Source organism: Aegilops tauschii, chromosome 3 (genome assembly GCF_002575655.3).
Source record: "Aegilops tauschii subsp. strangulata cultivar AL8/78 chromosome 3, Aet v6.0, whole genome shotgun sequence".
Taxonomy (NCBI): domain Eukaryota; kingdom Viridiplantae; phylum Streptophyta; class Magnoliopsida; order Poales; family Poaceae; genus Aegilops; species Aegilops tauschii.
Window position 1 is genome coordinate 24,181,769 of NC_053037.3, and position 8,477 is coordinate 24,190,245.

Here is an 8,477-nt window from a genome sequence, read left to right on the forward strand (position 1 = left end):
CAATAAGCAAAGCTCTGACGTCTCCCCAATTTGCGTGTTCGAAATCTCTGCAGATAACTTTTTATATAGGTTCATAATCTCATGTCCTTAATCAAGTTTATTTTTTTCATTATTTTTTATGAAAAATGTACAGTATCTCCTCCATATAATTCACTAAAAAAGAGCCTCTACATTTGAAATGCACATCTAGTTACAAATTATATTGTATATGTAGAACCCAGCAAAATCATAAATATAGACGAGCGAACTTTTCAAGACAAATCTACAAATGTGGTTATAAAGTACCCAAATCTTAAATGAGTCTGCATCAGATTCACAATAGGTGGCCTGATACTTTACAAAGATGAAAACCAACAGCTCAATGCAAATGGAACTTGAGGTAGAAGTACGGGAGTATATAGTACATAAGACACAGGGAAATATTTCAGGTAAGAACTTCCCAGCCAAGCACAAAGCGCCGTGAAGAACAAAAAGGGAGGTGCTATTCTACAGATAAATGATTGTAGTACCTCTGAAACCATCCAGGAAAAGAATGGTCTGAATTTTAGCTCTCTCCATTCTTTTCGGCGCTTTGGTGGTGCCCTGGAGGCAGCAGCATGAATGAACCCTCAGAATTATCTTCTGGGAACCCATCGAATTGCCCTAAACCAAAGCTGAAGGAGCCAAAATTCTCCGTCGAAAGGAAGTCTTCGGTGAAGCTGTCCAGCCCATCGACACCTAAAGGCACGCCAGCACCACCAGAGTTACCCCAAATCAAGCTACTACCCTTGGCTGGTTCTTGATGGCTTCCTGCGTGAGCCACCTGGTGTGAGCCTCAGGCTCGTCTGCCGGCAACAGCGGTGTGTGGCCTTTGAACAGACCCACATGAGTGAACAGATTGTCCTTCCTCGTGAAGGTCGTGCCGCAGGAGCACACCCACCTGACCTGGCCGCAGTGCTTCTCATGCGTCTTGAGGTCGGCCATGACAGAGAATTTCTTGGCGTGACACCGGCTGCAGGTGTAGTTCTTCACGCAGTGGCTTCGCTTGTAGTGGTTCTTGACGCACAGGATCGTCTTGAGGGGCAGGAAGCCCTTGTGCAGCCTGTTCCTCTTGCACCCGGCGACCGGGCACGAGTACCTCTTCACAATGGCGGCGTGGTCCAAGCTCTCGTCCCTAGGCGGTTTGGCCAGCGCGGCGGGGCTCTTGTACTCGTCGCCGTGCCCGTGCATGTGCATCCGCAGGTTCGCGTCCCTCTTGAAGCCCTTGCCACAGATGGCGCAGAAGTGGGTCTGCGGAGCCAGGATCTCGTCCTCCTCCAGCTGCAAGAGTTCATATGTGCCTGGTGGTAGGCTGTCTGCATCTATGCCAATGCCAACCTCGTTGCCATCCTTGGTGTCGTGCTCGTCGACAAGTAAACTGTTGCCGATTTCAATGCCTTCCACTTCCACAGCATAATCAGTCAACCCCTTAAAAAGCTCTTCGTAGTCAGGACTATGCATTTCCTCCTTGTGATCTTCAGAGACGGCTCTGTTACGAACGGAGCTTGAGCTAGTTCCACTGCCACTGGCAGCAAGATTAGCCATCTGCACTGTTGCAGGGGGGCTGGCTAAGAAAGGATGAGTTCTGCAGTGAAGGGAGAAGGCTCCCGGCTGTTGAGATGAGCTGAACTATGAGGCATGTCAGGTCTGCATTGACCTGCTGCTGCTGCTGAGTCGATAACTGACTGCCATCGCTGATCATCGAACGGATGACATCCTTTGCTTGCCGGATCTTGTCCTCGATAAAGCTGAGGTTGTCCAGCATTGTACCTGGGTTCCAGTCCATGTGTGGGATACTGGTGGAAGGTGCAGGATCGAATGGTAAGGTGGATGCCGAAAATGGCTGTTGCATTTCCATGTCAAGGAGCAGATTCTCTGAACTGGGCTGGTAGTACAGAGGATTGGAGCTGAGATTTGGAGGTTCATCTTGGATGATATTTTTGCCACGGTCCATCGTCAACTTCTTTATGGAATCAGGTGTTTGAAATCAGGGGAATGTAGCAGCCTGTCTGAATATCTGAAACAAAATAACGTCACCTGTTGAGTATTCTGTACCTGAAGATTGAACTTGTACATATTGCACAGATTTGAGTGGACCAAATCAAAACAAAACATTAAGGCATTAGAAATGCAACTGCACTAAGATTTTCAAGTTCATGTTTACTACACAAATCCGTTTACAGAGGACAAACTTATAATCAAATGCTCAAAAATCTAATGAAGATAATCAATTTATCGACTGTAATTTAAATGAAACCCAGATCCCAGACAAAAAAACTAATCCGCACTTTTTTTACCTGCAACACCCAATTACTTGACTGCACTAAGAAAATTGTTTACAAGAGGTGGGGGCCCTAGTTAAAATTATTAGTTGAAGCAAAAATCAGTCGGGAACATATGTTACTCAGCACACCACAACAGAGTGTCACTGGAACAAGATCACATCCATAGGGAAAGTAGTGCAATCTAAGCTAGTACTCTAAACTACCAACTTGGCAATGCAGTTAGAGATCGATGCTCATAGAACATAACAATTAACACCACTGGAGTGGAAACTAGGAGTACAGGGTAACCTAGCACAACAACCAAAATAACGTCACCTGTTGAGCATTCTGTACCCGAAGATTGAAGTTTTACATACTGCACATATTTGAGTAGACCAATCCAAAACAAAACATTAAGGCATTAGAAATGCAATCCGCCCTAAGATTTTCAAGTTCATGTTTATTACACAAATCCTTTTATAGAGGACAAATCTATTATCAAATGCTCAACACACTAATGATGATAATCAGTTTATCCGCTGTAATTTAAATGAAAACCAGACCCCAGAAAAGAAAACTAATCTGCACTCCTGTTTCCTGCAACACCCAATTATTTTGACTGTACTAAAAAAATTTGTTTTACAAGAGGATTGGAGGGCCCTAGTTGAAACTATTACTTGAACCGGAAATCTGTTCAGAACATATGTTACTCAGCACACCACAAGTAGTGTCACTGGAACAAGATCACATCCATGCAGAAAGTAGTGCAATTTAAGCTACTCTAAAGTACCAACTTGGCAATGCAGTTACAGATCGATGCTCATAGAACATAGTAACAATTAACATCATTGGAGCGGAAACTAGAAACTGTACTCTGACATGTACTCCCTCTGTTCCAAAATAGATGACTCAACTTTGTACTAACTTTAAAACAAAGTTAGTATAAAGTTGGGTCATCTATTTCGGAACGGAGGGAGTACTAATCTACAGGGTAACTTAGCACATCAACCAAATCAGAGTGGCTACTTCTTGTGAACAATCTCATATCAGTCATATGTAAGGCAGTAAGCGTGACAAGAACAGCGAGGGGGTACAGAGTATCCCAAAAAAGGCACCCCCTTTGGTTCAGGGTATCCCAAAAAATTCAGAGAAATTGGTGTCGGACGCTACAGAGATCAAGAAGTGAAATACTGGTGCTACCTTTAATCCAAGGCCGCTTCGACAGCTAATCCAAGAAACGGATGTCTCTTCCTTGAGAACGCATTGACCTAGGAAGAAGGAGCTCAAGAAATCCGGATCTTGCCCGAAATCACCTGGTACCAAACTTTACAGGTCGGCAGCCGCATTCCCAAGGATGATGCGCAGGAGCCAGGAGGCGGCGCTCATCGGCGGTCCGGCCAGACGCGGCACGCCTCGTCGCCGGGAAGGGGGCGCCCTGGAGAGGCGGGAGGAGCAGGAAGCAGGACAAGGAAGCAGCCAGGAAGCTGGGTGTGCAGACATGGGGTGACCTGGCTACAGAAAAGATTGGGGGATCCGCTTGAATCCAAGATCTTCTCGTTTGTTTAGTCATTGGCAAGAAATTGGCAGTTGGTTTGACCTCTCCTGTGTGGGTGGCGACTACCGACGAGGCATAGTCGTATAAACATTTTTTCGGCCGATAAGTGCCACACGTGTGGGCGTTAGGGGGCTGCCCACACATTTTGTGTGGTGTATAAAAGGAACAGCCCACACACTTACGTGTGGGAAAAAAAGTAATACCCACACATCTTTTTTTCTCTCCCGATCCCTCTCACACGCGTGCGTGTGGGTGAAATAGATAACGCCCACACGCCCCGTACGTCAGGCCTCGTACCTCGTGGTCCCGCATGCCGGCGTGACAGTCACCGCGCGTCCCGCAGTTGCCATGGTTCAGACCCTCATCCATGTTCGTTTAACTGCAGTTGTCATGTCGCTGAACTTCGGTTGCCATGTCAGACAACTACAGTTGCCATGGTTGCTCAACTGCAGTTGCCATGTATGGTCTGATCTACTGCAGTTGCCATGATTTCAAAACTTTAAGAGTTGCCACCCACTAAACACTAGCAGTTGCCATGTAGCGCTACAAGAAGGCATGGCAAAAAAACATGTTCGGGTAAAAGAGAGAGTTGCCATGTGCTCACAAGCACGCTAGGGCAGTTGCCATGTAAAAGAAAGAGTTGCCATCTGCTTACGTGCACGCTACGGCAGTTGTCATGTACCATGCAAAAACACATGGCAACTCGGGTAAAAGAGAGTTGCCATCTGCTTACAAGCAAAGCTAGGGCAGTTACCATATACCTGCAGAAACACATGGCAACTGCCAGCTTTGGGTGTGGGCTAGGAGACGGGCGTGTGGGCGAAGTGATAAACGCCCACACACCAGCCCCCTCTGCGTGCGTGAAACTAGTGTGTGGGTGAATTGCTAAACGCCCACACACCAGCCCCCGTGTGGTGAAAAAAGGACGTGTGGGCGACTGGATGAATGTCCACACACCAGCTTAGTCCTACGTGGCACACAAAAACTGCTAAAACGCGCCAAGATTCGTGCAGAATTCGTTGGACGAGGATCCATGCGTGTGGGCGAGTTGCCAGACGCCCACACGTGTGGGTGTTAACATTTTCGTTTTTTTAACACGGTACAGCTCCCACATAGGCACATACATTCATCATATCCTATGAATGCAAGCACGCATGCCTTCAAAAAATTCAGTCGGCACATCATCTTCAAATTGACAAAGTCATCACAAACACCTTTGTAGTCAACCGGAACGTCTCCTCACACTGAACGCGCATCGCTAAAAGACTTGAAATAAATCAAAAAGATGCGACCATCAGTGCCAAGTATAGGACTTGAAACCCGATGGGTTGATTCAACCACAAGAAACCAAACCATCTGATCTCATCCAATGAGTTCAAACTTCAAAGTGCTACTAGGACATTTTCAATGTTTTTTAGAGCATCTACAATCCGATTCGGCTAATTGTCACCCTTCCCTATGTATGTCCGCATCCATCCAACAATTCTGTCCGCTTGGAACCCTCATTTGTTCGTGCGTTCAGTCACATCCTTCAAATTATTCGGTCAAATGCATATGATCGATGGATGTAAGGGCATTTCCATTTAAGTGTTTTGGTGTTGATGACAATGCAATTTGGGGACTAACCGTGTGCCTAAGCTACACAGGTATACATCATGTGGCACAAGACGGCTGTGCACCCCTCCCGACGGAAAAGATCGAAGACGGCATTTCCAACGTTTTTGTTTTTATGGTCCTAAGGAAATCCGTACTATCAGGAGGGAGTCTGCATCGAAAGATACTGGGTGAATCAAAGCACGTACACAGTCTTGTTGCACCCACATATACCCTTTCGTTCGAGGAGAGAGATTCCTTATCCACCAAGTGCAGCTTTTCCTATGCAGGGGCGGTTGTACCGACAAGGTGGTATCCCAGGTGATGGCATTGCGGTGGTACCGTTGTTCACGGGCGGTTGTACTGCCCGGACCGTGCCACTCCCAGGGAGACCACCTAGGTTATACCGGTGCTTGTACCGGACCTAGTACCGCTCGAGGGTGGTTTCTTTCGGGTACCAGGACGATAGTAGTCGGTGCTGGGCCGGTTGTCCCGGGCGGCATATGCGCACCGGTGCAACGGTGGACCTAGGGCGGTACTACCGTCCGGTCATGACCCTGGCGGTTGCACTGGACCAAGTACCGGCCCCCCAGTACCACTCGTGGATGACTCCGCTCGGGCGCTGGAGCGGTACTTGGCGGTGGTTGCCCGGTTGTCCCTGCTGATATCATCTCAGCGATACTACCGGTCCCACCTTCGGTTGTACCGCTCGGTGCCCTGCAACGGGAATCCCGCAAAAAGCAGTTGTACCGGGCATGTGTAAATTTGTACATAACGATTGGATTTGAAGGACCCTATAAAAGGAGGTAGTTCTTCCACCTCTCACTTGCCCCCCTCCCCCCTTCCATGGACCCCCTTTGAGCTTTCTTGTACTTTTATATTTAGTCAACAAAGTTCATTAGTTCCAGTGGCCGGGCATGCACACCTAGGAGTTGGAGGTATGTTCTTCAAATGCCACACACGTGCATCTCTTTCGGGGAATTTTAACTATTCTCGCTATGTTGGGCCGGGCCACGGGGGGGAGGGGGGTTGCACCCCTTTGTGAATTGCTGACTATTTGTCGTAAATTGCGGCATGTAGGAGGTCCCGTTTTAATTAACGTGGTTTTCTCCTCCATCAAATTTAACATCAAAAGTAAAGCCAACATAGAATGAGAGCTCCTATATGTCGCATTTTGCGTCAAATAGGCATCGGATGCATCCCTGGACCGGCCATTTAGCGGTGATGCACTGTATTGATCTGGTACATTGTAGTGATCCGGTACAGTGTACCAACTTGTTTCAGTTGATTTTTCTAATATCGATTTTTTAAATAGAAATCATTTTTAATATAGTGATCTTTTTTGAAATTGTGAACATTTTTTATTTTCTATAATAATTTTCTTAAAGCAAACCATTTTTTAAATTCCAGACATTATTTGAAATTGGGAACAATTTTGTAAATGTGATATTTTTTATAAAAATGTTTTTTTATTCTAATTTTATAAAAACAAGAACATTTCTTAAAATTCCCAAACATTTTCTGCAGCTGTGAACAAATTTTAAAAACTGGAACATTTTTCGAAATTCTAAACTACTTCTAAAAAAATGATATATTTTTTAAAATTCACTGAGATTTTTAAATTTATGAGAAAATTTGAAATAGGATTTTTTTTTACCAAAGATTTTTTGAATTTGTGAACATATTTTTGAAAATGGGTACATTTGCTGAAATTCCGAATATATATTTTTAACATGAATATTTTTTGAATTACCAAACAATATATGATGATTCTGAACTTTATTTGAAAAAGAAATGTATTAGAAAGCCAAGGAAAAAGAGAAGGAACCTTCTACGGGGTTTTCAAAACCGAATCGTTGTAGTATGTGTCCTATCTAATTAGGCCGGCAATATTACATCACTGCCGTCGCCTGCCTATGGGATTGTTTGACCCTCAAATCCTCAATGCATCGTACAGGGGAGAAACTCATTAAGGGTTTGATAGGGAGAGAAGGAGCATGATAGCTATATCTCGCTTCACGCGAGCCGGAAGCTTCTCTCGCGAGAAGGAACAACTTCTCAAGTAGCAACTGGCCCTCCTGTTTCTCTGTTTTTTCGCTCACTGGTTCGCGATGCGCGCTCACTCGTAATCCCTTCGCTGATTCGGATGTGTTTTTCTTTTTCTTTCTCTTTTCAGTTTCTTTGTTTCTTCACCGGTTTTCTCCATTTTCACCGATTTTCATTGTTTCTTTATCTTTTTTCATTTTCTTACTTTATTTTTCTTTGTTTTTGGTTCTTTCTCAGTTTTCATTGGATTTTTAGTTCTTTCATTCCTTCTTTTTTTGTTTAATTTTGTACCTTTCTTGTTTTTTATCAGTTTCGTTGGTTTTCATTCTTTTTTGCGGTGGTTTTCTATGATTTTTCGTTTTTTTTTGTTTCTTTCTTAGCTTTCATGGTTTTCATTATCTTTCTTTTGTTCTTATGAAAACATGTTGATAATTTATTTTTTTAATGTTAAATGTGTATACTAAAACATAATTGTTTTTATAAAGCTAATTATATATTTAAAAATTAGCATGTAAACAAAAATGTTCCTGATGTATACAAAATATATACATTATGTGTGGAAAAAATGGTTATTGGGATTAAAAAAATAACTCACACCCAACTTTTTTATACATAATACAATTTTATAAATACATGGTCGAATTTTTTTATACATGTTTAACATATTCTTAAATGGATTTTCTTTTTAGAAAGGAAGGATATACCCTCGGCCTCTACATCTGGGCGATGCATGCAGCCATGTATTCTTAAATGTGTGATCAACATTTGTTTTTCATACTCAACACTGCCCTAGCGGCAAACTCTTAAGTTGTCGGATGCCCATGCCCACCGCTCCTGACCAATGTTCGCTTACCTGTTGTTGGCGTCACAATGAGGGTTCGGCGCTTGCTCGCACGGTGTGGCTACGTATACTTGATGTTTTAGACAAAAATCTTGGAATTTTATCGCTCGAAAAATTCAATCAATTTGACCTTTTTTAGGTAAAAAGCATTACAATGAAA

The 8,477-nt window shown here is 43.9% G+C and overlaps 1 pseudogene; it reads right to left on the reverse strand.

Annotated features, from left to right (window-relative positions):
- Positions 1 to 248: 248 nt before the first annotated feature.
- LOC109739280 (zinc finger protein STAR3-like) lies at positions 249 to 3,773 on the reverse strand (annotated as a pseudogene).
- Between the last annotated feature and the right edge of the window lie 4,704 nt (positions 3,774 to 8,477).